At 40.3% G+C, this 15,712-nt stretch overlaps 1 long non-coding RNA gene across 1 annotated transcript; it reads right to left on the bottom strand.

Annotated features, from left to right (window-relative positions):
- Nucleotides 1-7,284: 7,284 nt before the first annotated feature.
- LOC110864094 lies at nucleotides 7,285-8,640 on the bottom strand. Its single transcript, XR_002549617.1, has 3 exons — nucleotides 8,561-8,640; nucleotides 7,574-7,670; nucleotides 7,285-7,491 (listed from the first exon to the last, which is right to left on the bottom strand). It is a non-coding gene; the product is annotated as an uncharacterized LOC110864094 (long non-coding RNA).
- Between the last annotated feature and the right edge of the window lie 7,072 nt (nucleotides 8,641-15,712).

The raw sequence follows: 15,712 nt of genomic DNA, 5'->3' as shown, positions 1-15,712 counted from the left end.
CGGTTTTCCCGTAAATGAAACCCCAAGTGCTGTTTTTCCCAAAACAAACCGTTTACCATTTCAATTTTATCTTTTTCGGTTCAAAAACAAGGGTTTGGGGTTTTTGTGAGAAATCGGGCAAATCTACGAACAATACAAGTTGATTTACTTCCTATAACATGTATCTAAACTAATGCTAACATATTTAAGCAAAAATTTGAGGTTCGATCCAGATGAAGTTCAAGAACCCTAGATTTTTCCCCAAATTTTTGATGTTAAACTACATGCAAATGCTTAATCTAACTACTAATAATGATAGAATCATACCTTGATGTTGTTAGAAGTAAAGGAGACATCAAAATCTTGCAGAAAAATCGCCTGAACCAAAGAGTTTTCGGGGAAACGGGGCTTGTGGAATGAAGAAACTGTGTTTAAAAGGGGGTTTTATCCTGACAGTTGCGCGGACACGGCCCCGTGGGCGTGCAATTTTAATTTTTTTTCTTTAGTGCTCCTGTGAGTGCCCTTGTTTCCCAAAAACTTGGTTAGAAGACTTACCGATTTAGATGTCAACCTGCTCGTTCGTAACTTACCAGGTATGATGTTGATGCTTTCATTCTTCGACCGTTTGAAGCGAGATTTCTTCCTCCCCATCCTCAATGAATCCTTGATAGAGCTTCAGCCATTGGCCATTGACTTTGAATGGAATTCCATTCCGAGATTTAATTTCTACTGCACCGTGTGGGAAAATATGGGTGATGGAAAAAGGTCCTGACCACCTAGACTTTAATTTACCAGGAAACAATCGAAGTCGTGAATTAAACAATAGAATTTGATCTCCTACTCGAAATTCATTAGGTTTAATGTGTTTATCATGCAAATTTTTCATTCTTTCCTTATAAATTTCGGAGTTAGAGTATGCATTATTCCTTAATTCGTCTAATTCATTTAATTGGCAAAATCGATTTTTACCGGCAAATTCTAAATCCAAGTTTACATTTTTAATTGCCCAGTAGGCTTTGTGTGCAATTTCTACTGGCAAATGACAGCTTTTTCCATAGACGAGCTTATATGGGGTTGTACCTATTGTTGTTTTATAAGCAGTTCGAGAAGCCCATAAAGCATCATCTAATTTATCGGCCCATTCCTTTTTATTTAACCCTACAGTTTTTTCGAGTATTCGTTTTAAACCTCTGTTAGTCACTTCGGCTTGTCCGTTTGTTTGAGGGTGATATGTTGTTGAGACCCTATGATAGACCCCATATCTTGTTAAAAAATTTTTAAGTTGATGGTTACAAAAATAGGTACCTCTATCACTTATTAACGCTTTAGGTGTTCCAAAACGAGAGAATAATTTTTTCAGAAATCTTACCACGACTCTTCCATCGTTTGTTGGAAGTGCCTCGGCCTCGACCCATTTAGACAAGTAATCTACCGCCACAAGTATATATTTGTTTCCTTTTGACGGTGGGAAAGGTCCCATAAAGTCGAGCCCCCACACATCAAAGATTTCACAAACAAGAATGCCATTTTGTGGCATTTCGTTTTTGGAAGAAATATTACATGTTCTTTGGCAAGCGTCACAAGTCTTGACAAGACTTTGGGCATCTTTGTAAATGGTCTGCCAATAAAACCGTGAATCAAATACCTTTCGTGCGCTACTAGCGGTACCATGATGTCCTCCGTATGGACCTTCATGACAATGGCGGAGAATTCTTCTTGCTTCGCTACCATGTACGCATCAGCGGATGAGTTGATCGACACACATTTTGAAAAGATAAGGATCCTCCCAAAAATAATGCTTTACATCAGCAAAGAATTTCTTTCTTTGATGATGTGGCCATCCTTTGGCGACTATACCACTAGCTAGATAGTTAGCGTAGTCGGCGTACCATGGTTCTTCTTGGTACTCCACCATTTCCAGGGACTCTGTTGGAAATTTTTCGTTGATTTGCTCATCCCAGGTTGCCTCCAAAGCTGGGTCTTCTAAGCGCGAAAGATGATCTGCTACGGTGTTTTCTACTCCTCTTTTGTCTTTGATTTCAATATCAAATTCTTGGAGTAGCAGAATCCACCGAATCAAACGTGGTTTAGCATCCTGTTTCTTGAAGAGATATCGAAGGGCTGCTTGATCTGTATAGACTATTGTTTTAGAAAGAACAAGATAAGAACGAAATTTATCAAAAGCAAATACCACGGCTAGTAATTCTTTTTCTGTTATTGTGTAATTTTCTTGTGCATCGTTAAGTGTTTTACTAGCATAATAGATTGGGTGAAAATGCTTTTCTTTTCTTTGTCCCAAGACAGCTCCAACTGCAAAGTCACTTGCATCACACATGATTTCGAAAGGTAATTTCCAATCAGGCGCTATCATGATAGGTGCATTGACTAGCATTTCTTTTAGTGTTAGAAATGCTTGGTTGCAATCCTTGTCAAAGATGAAAGGGGCATCTTTTTCAAGTAATTTTGTTAGAGGCCTTGAGATTTTAGAAAAGTCTTTGATAAATCGCCTATAAAATCCGGCATGCCCTAGGAAACTTCTGATAGCTCTAACGGAGGATGGGGGTGGTAATCGAGAAATGGTGTCTATTTTGGCTCGATCAACCTCCATTCCTTCGCTCGAGATTTTATGACCGAGTACTATTCCCTCCGTTACCATAAAATGGCATTTTTCCCAATTAAGGGCGAGGTTAGTTTCCTCACATCGGGATAGCATTCGTTCAAGGTTATCAAGGCATTGGTCGTATGAATCTCCAAAGATAGAAAAGTCATCCATGAAGACTTCCATTGTCTTTTCTATCATGTCATGGAAGATGGCCACCATGCAACGTTGGAAGGTTGCTGGGGCATTGCATAGACCAAATGGCATGCGTCGATAAGCAAAAGTTCCATAGGGACATCTAAAAGTTGTCTTTTCTTGGTCTTCGGGTGCTATCGGGATTTGAAAGTAACCTGAAAAACCATCCAAGAAACAATAAAATTTATGACCGGATAGTCTTTCTAACATTTGATCAATGAAGGGTAAAGGAAAGTGATCTTTCCTTGTTGCTTCATTTAATCGCCTATAATCTATACATACTCTCCATCCTGTGACGGTTCTCGTTGGTATTAATTCATTTTTCATTAGTTATTACCATCATACCTCCTTTCTTTGGAACTACTTGGACGGGACTTACCCAAGGACTATCAGAGATAGGGTAAATAAGTCCGGCGTCAAGTAATTTGATGACTTCGTTTTTAACCACTTCTTGGACATTTGGATTTACTCTACGTTGTGGTTATATTACCGACTTATAGTCATCATTCATTAAAATTTTGTGCGTGCACATGGAAGGACTTATTCCTTTAATATCTACAAGCTTCCAAGCGATCGCATTTTTGTGTTTTTTCAAAAGTTTCATTAATTTTTCTTTTTCTAAGCTAGATAATTTAGATGAAATAATTACAGGTAATTTACCATATTTGTCTAGAAAAGCATATTCCAAACCTTTTGGAAGTTCTTTGAGCTCAAGAGGTAGGTCTTTAGGAGACTCCTTATTTGATTGCTCATTTTGATCAAGAACTTTAAAAGTTTGTTCTATGGCGACCTCTTCTTCAACAAAGTGGTCAATCTTTTCACTTGTATCGGATGGTTCATCTCCATCTTCAATTAGGGGGTCATTATTGCCGAAAGGATATTTCATTGAACGCTCAAGATCGATGCTCCTTTTAAATGCCCCTAATTGAATAGATAGATTGTTGTACTTCCGGTTTTTCAAAGCTTCGTGGGTTTTTACAAAAGGTCGTCCAGCGTCATCGAGGATGACAAAGTCGGTTGGGATTACCAATTGATTTGTTTGAACCAAGACATTCTCAACTATACCGATTGATTTTATTACTTTCCGATTGGATAGAAAAATGGGTATTTGAAGTGGAGAAAAATCACTAATACTTAATTTTTCAAAAATGTAGTTTGGCATTACATTAACACAAAGATCTTTATCAATTGTAACAATACTAATAAAGGAGTTTTGAAAAAAAACATGGAACCGGTGTAATGTTGATTTCAAATGGGTCTTCTTTTATTAGCGAAGTTTGATCATTTGTTAACTTAATGCTTACCGTTTCGTCAATTTTAGTGTTAGTGTTTAACTCTTTTAAAAACTTAGCATGAGTGGTACTAAACATTGGTTTTCGAAAGAAGGTGACAAGAGATTAATTTCTTCAAAATTAGACTCTTCTTGAATTTTAACGTTAACGGACTCACCCTTTTCGTTGTTTAACTCATGTGTCGGTTTTTCACTTACTTGTTCTTCCATTTTTACATTTTCAACTATCTCTTTTTTATTTAATTCTTCTCTTGCGCGGGACTCCTCTTCCCTTGCGCGAGATTCTAGTATGCAACGTTCGATAGTTTTAATGTGTTCTATTATCTTATCGGTTATTTCGGTGATAGAGTAAGGATCGGGATTCTCAAAGCTTGAATCCGGATGTTCGATCCTTTGTTCCTCATAATACTCATATGAAGTAGATGGTTCACACCATTGTTCCTCATTGTAAGTATATGATGGATAAAGGTCAAAATTTTGTTCTTCATAATACTCATATGAGGTGGGTTGTTCACGCCATGGTTCCTCATAATAAGCATATGAAGGTGGTGGCTCATATCTTGGTTCCTCAAAGTATAAGTATGAAGGCTCGTACCTTGGTTCATCAAAATATGAGTATAAGGAAGAAGGTTCATACCTTTGGTCTTCATAGGATGTGTATGAAGTCGATGGCTCGTACCTGGGCTCCTCATAATAGGTGTATGAAGTGGATGGTTGAAATAAGTCACAATATTGTACCGAGTGCGGGTCACCACAAATGGTGCAATAGTCTTCCCTATAATTATCCTCCTCACAGGTGTAGTTGTAAAAATGGAAACAGAGGCTGGACACGGCCCCGTGTTCAGTGAGCACGGCCCGTGTTCAGATTCTATATCTGGGCGTTTGAATTAAAGTGACTCGTTTTGTGCAGCACGGGGGTGTGTTCAGTGAGCACGACCCCGTGTTCAGACTCTGTATCTGGGTGTTTTATGAAAAATATGCAGCACGGCCCCGTGTTCAGTGAGCACGGCCCGTGTTCAGATGCAAAACTAACTAAAATGCAGAAAAATGTGTGCGCGTTTTGAAAAGGTTTTGAAAAACTGATTAGGCCGTCGATTTTAAGCTTTCTTAAAATCCTTGTGTCCCCGGAAACGGCGCCAAAAACTTGATGCGCGTGTGGTGTTATAGGTTTTTATATATATTTTTAGCCCTTTTTACACGTTAGTCAAGTTTTAAATTTATAAAACACGATATTTTACTAACACCAAACACACATATGGGCAAGTGCACCCATCGTGAGCGTAGTATAGTGTTGGCAAGATACCGAGCTCGTCCAAGGACACAAGAGCTTTTAATACCGGTTTATCCTCAACGTCTAATCAAATCAAAAGTTTAGAAAAAGATGTTTAAACTAGAAAATAAAAACTAAAAATGCTGAAAAATAAAAATAAAAATAAAAACAGATAGACAAGATGAATCACTTGGATCCGACTCGTGATTAGTGTAACCTTTGATTATTTCCGCACTTTTGCACTTTTTTAGAGATTATCTTAGTTATTGTAGTAGGCCCCTCTTTTGAAGGTGACGTTACCCTCAACCCAGTTGTTTAAGTCAGCAAGGATACAATCCTAAAGGGTTGGATTATTGAAAGATAATTAGTTAAGTTATTCATGCGTAATGTGGTAGGCCCCTCTTTTGAAGGTGACGTTACCCTCGGCTAAGTAGTCTGAGTCAACAGGGATATAGTCCTAAATAGCCGGGTTAAAGTTTTAATAGTAGCTTACATATGAGGGGGTTAAGGACTTCGGACCCCCGCCATCCAATACTAGTGGGTATTGAAGGAGGTCCTACTAAAGTTGACCCAGGTCCTTGCAGGATCTATACACTGAACAAGGCAAGACTCTTACCAAACCATTCCCTTAACCCCTGACCAGGTAGCCAACATATCTCCATATAGACCGTGGAGATATGAATGGTGAAAATCTTTTATTTTATATAGACAGTAAAATAACGCCAAGACACCACGGACAAATGATAAGGAAGATTCACCTTCAACATAAGAAACTAGTTATTAAAGTCATTAATACATAACCAAATAAAAAGTGCGAAAAGATTAAAAATAAAAAGTATTACACTAGACACTTGTCTTCACCAAGTGATGTAAGAGACTTAGACAAACATGACCTTTGATTGTCAAGAACTCTTACGATCAATCTTGGATCCCGAGACTACTCACACACTCTATGATGGATGATGGATGATGGTGGTGGATGTTGGTTGTGATGGTGGTGGTGGGTAGGTGAAGTGTGAGAGAGGTGGTTTGCCAAGAGATGGTTTGCAAATGAGCCAAGCACCCATATTTATAGCCTGCACAGAAGCCCGGACACGGCCCCGTGTCCATTGGGCACGGCCCCGTGTCCACCCATCTTCTCTTTCTTCATTAATTGCAGTTTGTCTGCATTAGTTGACCACGCGCCTGTGTCCGCTGGGCATGACCCTCTGTGCAAAATCGTATCTGTACTATTAAGATTTTTCTAGATTCTGCGAATCTTAGAGTTGACCACAGCCCCGTGTCCGTTGGGCACGCCCCCGTGGTGGGTGATAGAAGCTTCTACAGCTTTGTCTTTTCTGCAGACACTTGGGCACGCCCCCGTGCTCATTGAGCACGGGGCGTGTGCAGCCTTCTGTTCTCTTTTTTTGCTTGGGAGGATGCTGTCGAGGGGTCGGGCATGCTACGTTTATTCCTTTTCTTGTATTTATGTTAGATTTAGCTGCTTCTTTTGTTCATTTAAGCTCATTTAATCTTGAAAATACAAAAGGAAGACAAAAACACACTTTTTCCAACATTAGTACTAAAAAGGGTTAGTTTTATGCCACATTTGATGTAATATATATGTTGCATTTTGCGCACATCACCACTTCAACACTGGCAAGAACATACCACGGGCGTTAACTTCCGCCTCCTCCTTCGCCATCGGCGACGACGGCGGATCAAGACTACTGGAGCAGTAGTAGATGGTTTAGAGGGACTAGTTAGGGGAAACCCTAAAAGGTTTCCCCTTTTATACCCATCGCATTTAATGCTGTAACGCCCAAATTTCTTAATCCAAAAGTAATATTATCATGCTATAATTTAACAAAAATCGGGCATGACCCATTCGTATTATGAACAATTCCCTGTAAGACTAACTTGTAATAACTTAAAAAAATACAACACAGCGGAAAATATGAACCTAAAATTTCGTTCTTTAATAGACATAGTACTTACAGGAAAGTTCGAATATCAAATGTCATACATTCATTAAAAAGGATTTACCACGTTCCATTATATTAATACTTCAGACCTACATTTGCTAAACTATGTGACCGATCTTTCCCGTACAATCCTTTACTCTTGACTCGATCTTCAATCTTTCTATCCTTCATAATGATGCTAAATCCACGCAACCTGTAGACATCACATACAACCACATCATTAGCAACCAGTGACATCATACATAAGTTTTAAACATACATAGTTAGGCGTCAACATCTCATGCTTTCGCTTATGTTAATCCATTCATCCATCCATTCGAACACCATCATTGGATTTTAGTGTCAAACCTACAACTTCCATTATTTGTATACCTGCATTTCCATTTCATTCTCAATAGGTAAACGGTTAGCATCGTTAGATTTCATTCATATGAATAAGTCCACATATACGCATAAACAAGTCTCATTCATTCGTGCATATATTTAAATTCTAATCCATGCATACATACCTTTCTATTCGTACAAAAGCTTACAATTTACATCTTACACAATATTACATGCAAGTCCTAAACACACACGTCTATACATGTAAATTACATACACATAAATCTCCATACTTACGCGTTCATAGTCATACTCACCTACGAGTTCCAATTACTTACATACAATCAACACATACCCACATGTATAACTACTTATTTTATCCTTATGCATACCCACAAGAAAGTTCCCTTCTTACCCATACTTGATAAAAACTCTCTCTTAAATTTGGGTTGCATTTCGGAAGCTTTAAAACGGGTTCCTTACTCATCCATAACTCACCCAACTATTTGGTAAAGTTAGGGTGCATGACGGGGGTCTAACGGGGGCTTAGGAATGGGCTTACGGGGCCCGAGAATCAAAGAAAACAAAGAAACTAACTTAACTAGCAACATAGGGCGTCGGCCAAAACCCACCAGCGTCGACGACGCTGGTAGCGGCGTCGGGGACGCCCCTCTGCAGATCAGCTCTCCGTTTTTGCTTATTTTCACCGTTTCGACCCCTGTTCGTGCACCCCGAACGTCCCAAAACGTAAAATAACATTTGTCCAAGCCCCTAAATCATTCTAATACTAACACTCATGCCTTAATGGTCGAATCCTTACCTTACCCCGCTACCTAGTTTTTGACCCGTTAAATCCATGTTTGACTTCGTAACATACTCAATTATCTAGAACACTACCTTATTTAAACAAGCTAAGAAGTGAAACTAGAATCACTTACCTCGAGTGTCCGTTTCGTACATGCTTCCGTTGCCTTGCTTCCTCTTTTCTTTACCACTTGCTTTCCATGCTCGTGCGGTACGTGAATCAATTCTAACAAGTATAAAGCATATACTCAATTTCACATCCTTTAATTCTCATGTAATTCATCACACCACCGCATTAAACACACATACATATAACACGTACCATATGTCTTACATAAATCTTACAATTGTGACAACAAGTCTAACCAAAACGCATATCTCATAATAGTCTATCATTGATCACTTCATTAATACATTCTAGACATTTCCATCCATCACTTATGTACAATTTCATCTAAAACCATCACACAAGCATTTCATCATACACTTGGTGTGCATACACCATTTGGTGCACATTGTACAACTAATTGTAGTACATTCTTCCTAGTTCACCCATTGATTCACATAAGCAATCCCAACTTCACAATTTGCCACCCTAGCCATATGCATATTGTTCTAAATCAGCTATTAATCATAATATCATCAACATTTATCTAAATTGCAAGTAGAATTTCACAACTTTTTAACCATCTTTTAACATACAAGTGGGTTTTGCCTAATCCATGCTCATATTCAAAATTTAACATCTCTTGATGTTTTAGCAACCATTATTCATACCAATTTTTGCATTACATACCTGAATTATACTAGACCCACAAAATCAAACATCACAAAATTGCAAATTTCGACTTACTTGATGTTGGGTATGCTTAGAGGATCATCATTCTTAGTTCATGCATTCAACTAGGCTTCAATTCCCCTTTCAATTTGAAGGTCTGCTCATGAATTAGGGTTTCACCATTTTCTTTCTCCTCTCTGTTCGATCGTTCCACGCCCAGGTATGGGTAGTTGGGGTTTTTATTTTTATTTTATATATAATCTTTCTATTTATTCAAAAACCACCCCTCATGTTTGTAACCTATTCATTATATAACTAAATTTCTTATCCTTATTTATTTTAACCAAACTTTTAACTAGGTTTAATAACCTAGTTATTCTGTTTCTTTTTTTTAAACGTACTAACATATTAACAACTAGATAATTTGAATTTTGGGGCGTTACAAATGCGATCACGGTAACCGAACAGACGTGCGCTTTCGGAGCCCGTCATAAGTCGCCACGTGTGAAGCGACGGTTTTTCTGACGGTTATCACGCGCGCGTGGCCGCCCACGCGCCTGACAATACACGACCTTTTGCACTCTTGCTACAGTGCATTTATGGTCTTGGGCAGTGCAAACGTCCTTTCAGTTCAGCACATGCCAGCTAAATCTCACCAACCTCCACCAACCCGCACGTGCGACATACCACGTATACAATAAGCGACAAAACAAAGACAATCTTCATCTAAGCGGCATGCAGTTTCTTTGGTGTCTCGCACCATAACCCATACAGCATGTCGTTTTTTACATACCCCCTTAAAAAAGAGAAAATATATATACATACTATGTAAAGGAGGGATAACCAACCTCTTCTTAGCTTCATTTCCTCACGTGGAATATGCGGAGAATAACACACACGATCCCGCACAGGTGTGTCAGATACTCAGAACCAGCAGTGTTTTTTGGATTGCGAAAACCGCATCTCAGGAATAGGTAAACCAAAACTCCTTCAAGCTTCAAATCCCTCATTTCCGGTTCACAACCACAGAGGGGAAATAAACAGCTTCTCAATAGGGAAAGGATAGGTATGATAAGTGACCGCACATCAGCAACCCTGACTCCTGAACCTTCAAGAGCCACATCAAGTGCAACCCTCTTTTAAAGCGAGTCTTCTGTTACAAACCGCAGACACTCATGAGTCGCTGCGGCCAATCCATGACTATGGAAACGGTAGCTACTAGGGGTGTGCATGGGTCGGTTTGGTTCGGTTTTTACCGTTAACCATAACCATAACCGCTAGCTTCGGTTATGGAATTCCTTAACCATAACCATAACCGAATTTCGGTTATGGTTAATCGGTTAGAAAGTCGGTTATGGTTCGGTTTTGGTCAATTTTGGTTATTTACCCAATCAAGCTTTGAAATAAATAGGGGTGCGCATGGTTTGGACTTAACTTGGGTGTTTTTTTATACGATAACCAAGACTACATTTTTTGGTTAAACTACATTTTTATACGATAACTGATGAGGGATTATCTTTAATAAGGTAACTTTCAAAAAAAATTACAATCATAACACCTCATTTTTTTCATCAATATAAAGGGCATCTACATCAAGATTATTTTGTTAATAACATACTTTTATCTTAACAAAAAAAACTTCTATATGGTTAATGTTAAACATAAATCCATTATAAAAACTTAACATTACAAGTTCGGTTCGGTTTCGGTTATATCGGTTAACCAAAGTTTCATAACTGTAACCATAACCAATTGTTCGGTTAAACAAAGTTTCATAACCATAACCATTGGTTATGTTGGTTATCGGTTAATAGTGGTTCGGTTATGTCAGTTATGGTTCGGTTATCGGTTATGATGGTTAATTTGCTAAGGAACAGGTAAACCAAAACTCCTTCAAGCTTCAAATCCCTCGTTTCTGGTTCACAACCACAGAGGGGAAATAAACAGCTTCTCAATAGGGAAAGGATAGGTATGATGAGCGACCGCACATCAGCAACCCTGACTCTTGAACCTTCAAGAGGAAATCAAGTGCAACCCTCTTTTAAAGCGAGTCTTCTGTTACAAACCGCAGACACTCATGAGTCGCTGCGGCCGATCCATGACTATGGAAACGGTAGCTACAGAAGAGCCACGATTAAGTCATCACACAGATGATCAAAGCTACTTCAAGGAAAACTGATCACAAACTTCCTAAAGCCGAAAGTGGCTACAGAACGAATGCGGGCGAGCTTCACCCAGATTCCTAAGTAACACGGTGATCTCATTGAGCAACAAGCCAAGCAATGGTGGAAACAAGTCCGCTTATGACGTTGTTTACCTACCAATTGACCGCATAGAATAAACAATGGTGGGTACAAGCATGCCTATGACCATGTTTATTTGCCAATAGTTCACCTGAACTATTCGCATTGTTCGACCAAACACGACCAACAATGCATGATAGTTCCTCACATTGTTCGACCAAACAAGGCCAACAATGCAGGACAGTTCCTCACATTGTTCGACCAAACATGGCCAACGATGCTTGGGAACGAGGTAACTGTCACACCCCTAAAATCCACACGCGGAGTACTACTACATGGAGGCATGACATGACCAGGATCAAGCCACCAATCATATTGAACATTGCAAGTATTAATTTAAAATTCAACCCATCAATATAAAAGGTGGTCAAAACCAAACATAGTTAAAGTATAGCGGAAGCATAATTGTGAAAACCCAAACATGAGTATAAGTTCATAAAGTGTAAATGTTTAACATGGAACTCAACAGTCCATGTTCCCACAAAGACCGCACCTCCCGTGCAAGCTCCATGAGTACCTATTGTCCTGCAAGGCATGTAACAGAGAGTCAACAACTAGTTGAGCGAGTTCACAGTAAGCAAGTTCCTAATAGTAAGTTCGTTGCATCGTCATGCGTCATTTACTAAGTCATTTGTATGTTCATTTGGTGGGGGCTTCCCATGTGTATATGTACTAGACTAGGGGCAACCATAAGTGTTCTTCTTAACCCAAGAACAGTAGTACGTACGAGGCTTACGTAGGTTTTACATAAGTGTCCTTCTTAACTCGAGGACAGTGGTACGCGAGGGTTTACGTAGGTTTTACATAAGTGCCTGTCACAGCCCGAGGCAGTAGTGAATATAAGTTTACGTAGGTTTTACGTAAGTGTCCTTCTCAACCTGAGGACAGTGATAAGTACAAGTATACGTAGGTTTTACGTATGGGTCCTTCGCATCCGGGGACGATGGTATATAGTCTAGTAACAGTGTAAGTACAAGTAATTGTTCAATCCTAATCCTTCAATCCCATTCCCTACCCACCGGGAATCCCATGCCTTGGTATGAGTGTGAACTCACCTTGGTTTGCTCGGCAGATACACAGAAAAGCCAATCAAGCTATTTGGTGGTCAACCACGTCCTACCATGGTTACTATACAAGTCAGGTTCGTATTCAAGTAGTGCATGTATGTTTTCTACACATATTCCATCTAGTTGCATACAAGTATTGATCATGGCGTACACGTATAATCATGGCAGTTCAACCACATTACGAGTTCAACAGTACAGTTACGTAAATAAGCGAAGTCCAAGTATGCGGCCCAAATGGTTGGGCTCGTAACAGTGTGCAAGTCCAAAATAGTGTGCCCGTGCATATGGTCTCGAGTCGAGACTAGAGATCCCGAGTCGAGACTATGCGGTCTCGAGTTGAAGTCTTGGTGTTCTCGAGTCGCAACTAAGAAGGTCTCGAGTCATGCATGTACTAGTCGAGACTAGACGGTCTCGAGTCGCAACAGGACCCGCAACCATGGTCTCGAGTTATGCTGTTTGTGTTGATGATGTATGGTCTCGAGTCGAGACTATGAGTTCTCGACTCGCAACCCGTATCGAGATCATGAATGTAACAGATTTCCTTATTTTCAGCTCAATTATCTCTGTAACATTTGCTAACAGATTTGGCAGTTTCAAACCGAATCAAATCAATCATTAATCAGCATTCAAACATATTCATATCACCGTAATCATCATCAATTCAAGAACAACAAATCAATATCCTATGGAACATATGATCGAATCATGTGATTAACGAATTCAAGGACTATCATGTAACCCTAAGTCATATGTACAACAAACCAGTCAATACCACAAATCATATGTTCAAAACTCATCAATTCAGCACAAGCAATCGGTTCTAAATAAACATAGATCATCATACAATCCTTCTAACAGTTTTGCTATTATATGATTCCAATCATCAAACAAACATTTTCCTCACATATGTTAACATCAAAATCTAATACATGTTCCAGATTTACAAGCAAAATTTCATGAATAACTCTACTAGCATGAACCCTGGCTATCACATAAGATCGTAGAAATCACAACACCACGTAACATAGCAACTAGCAACGATGGAACACTAACCGTGATGTTCGAATAGGTTGATTAGATCGACGGGAAGGGCTTCGAGTAGGAGGGGGCTGCCGTCGGGTTTCCAAGAGGGGGGAGAGCTTTAGGGTTTTGTGTGTGTTGGTGTTTTGCAAAAAATGAGAAACTACACCCCCTAAGGGTTCATGTATGCGTAATGGGTGAGTGGGCCGAACCCATCTTTGGGTTGCCTTTTGGTCTCGAGTCAAGCATAGTGATAGTGGGCCGAGTAGCGTGTGAGAGAAAAGGAATAAAGTGCGGCCCAATGGCTTGTGCGACCGGACAAGTGTTATGCAACCAAACTTATAACATTCACATATCATCACGTAGCACATAATACATAATATTACATTACAATCAAACACGTCCGCTAGTCACGTATAGTTCAAACAAGTTACATCGAAGCACACAAAGAGGAGTCTCACATACGAGTTGTCACATTATCCCCAAGTTGAAAGAAATTTCGTCCCGAAATTTGGTACGTACTCACTGAGGAAGCTAGTTAAGTTGCATGGTTTTCTTGGTTTTCCTGGGGCGTCACATCCTTCCCCCGTTGGTTTGGAATTTCGTCCCGAAATTCCGCAGTAGCTTCAGCCTTAGCAGTGGTTGTACTGTTTCCGAACAGTTGAGGATACTTTTGTTTCATTTGGTCCTCGCGTTCCCAGGTGAACTCTGGGCCACGACTGGAGTTCCAACGAACTTGAACAAGAGGTATTCTGGTTTGCTTGAGGACCTTAACATCCCGGTCCATGATTTCTACTGGTTCCTCGACGAATCGCAACTGCTCGTCGATAGTGAGCTCCTTCAAAGGAACTATAAGGGTCTCATCTGACAGACACTTCTTCAGATTCGACACGTGAAAAACGTTGTGAACTGCACCGAGTTCTGCTGGTAGGTTTAGTCTGTAGGCCACTTTGCCTATTCTTTCTATGATTTCGAACGGTACGACATACCGCGGATTGAGCTTGCCTCGTTTGCCAAAACGAACTACACCTTTCCAAGGTGAGACTTTGAGTAGCACTCGATCCCCAACCTGGAACTCGAGTGGTTTCCTGCGCTTATCAGCTTAGCTTTTCTGACGGTCACGGGCCGCCGCCATGCGTTGCCGTATCTGTGCAATCCGTTTAGTAGCATCAACTACCATTTCTGGACCTGTGATTTGACTATCCCCCACCTCTGCCCAACAGAGAGGTGACCGGCATTTACGTCCATACAATGCCTCGAATGGAGCGGCTTGAATGCTGATGTGGTAACTGTTATTATACGAAAACTCCACCAAAGGGAGATGTTTTTCCCAGCTGCTGCCGAAATCGATAACACATACCCGAAGCATGTCTTCTAGGGTTTGAATCGTGCGCTCAGACTGCCCATCCGTCTGAGGGTGATAGGCTGTGCTCATGTCTAATCGAGAGCCAAAAGATTTGTGCATCGCTTGCCACAGTTCTGAAGTAAATCGTGCATCATGATCGGAGATAATAGAAGTCGGCACCCCGTGCCTTGAGACAACTTCCTTGAGATATACGTCGCTAGAGTAGAGAACTTGTCCGTTTCCTTAATAGCTAGGAAGTGTGCAGACTTTGTGAGTCGATCCACGATCACCCAAATAGTATCATTTCCACATTGAGATCTAGGTAGGCCAGTAACAAAATCCATGGAAATTTCCTCCCATTTCCATTGTGGTATCTTGGGTTGCTGAAGCAGGCCTGATGGTTTCTGATATTCTGCCTTGACCCTCGCACAAGTCAAACACTTACCAACGTAAGTCGCTATGTTACGTAGTTCTGAGATCGAGGTACATTTTATCCGAACCTGGATGTACCGAGTAGCGAGACTTATGTGCTTCGTCCATTACAAGCTCGCGTAAGTTGCCATATAGGGGGACCCAAATACGACCCGTTACATAATAGGCGCCGTCTTCCTTCTGTTCTAATCGTTGCCTTGAGCCACGTAAGGCTTCAGCCCTAACGTTTTCTGGTTTCAATGCTTCTACCTGAGCATCTCGTATCTGAGCAGGAAGACCAGACTGAATAGTAAGTTGTAGTGCTCGTACGCGCCTAGGCGTAGTATCCTTCCGACTGAGAG

The sequence above is a fragment of the Helianthus annuus genome, chromosome 6 (genome assembly GCF_002127325.2).
Source record: "Helianthus annuus cultivar XRQ/B chromosome 6, HanXRQr2.0-SUNRISE, whole genome shotgun sequence".
NCBI classification, from domain to species: Eukaryota; Viridiplantae; Streptophyta; class Magnoliopsida; order Asterales; family Asteraceae; genus Helianthus; species Helianthus annuus.
This window is presented reverse-complemented; position numbering and strand designations above follow the sequence as displayed.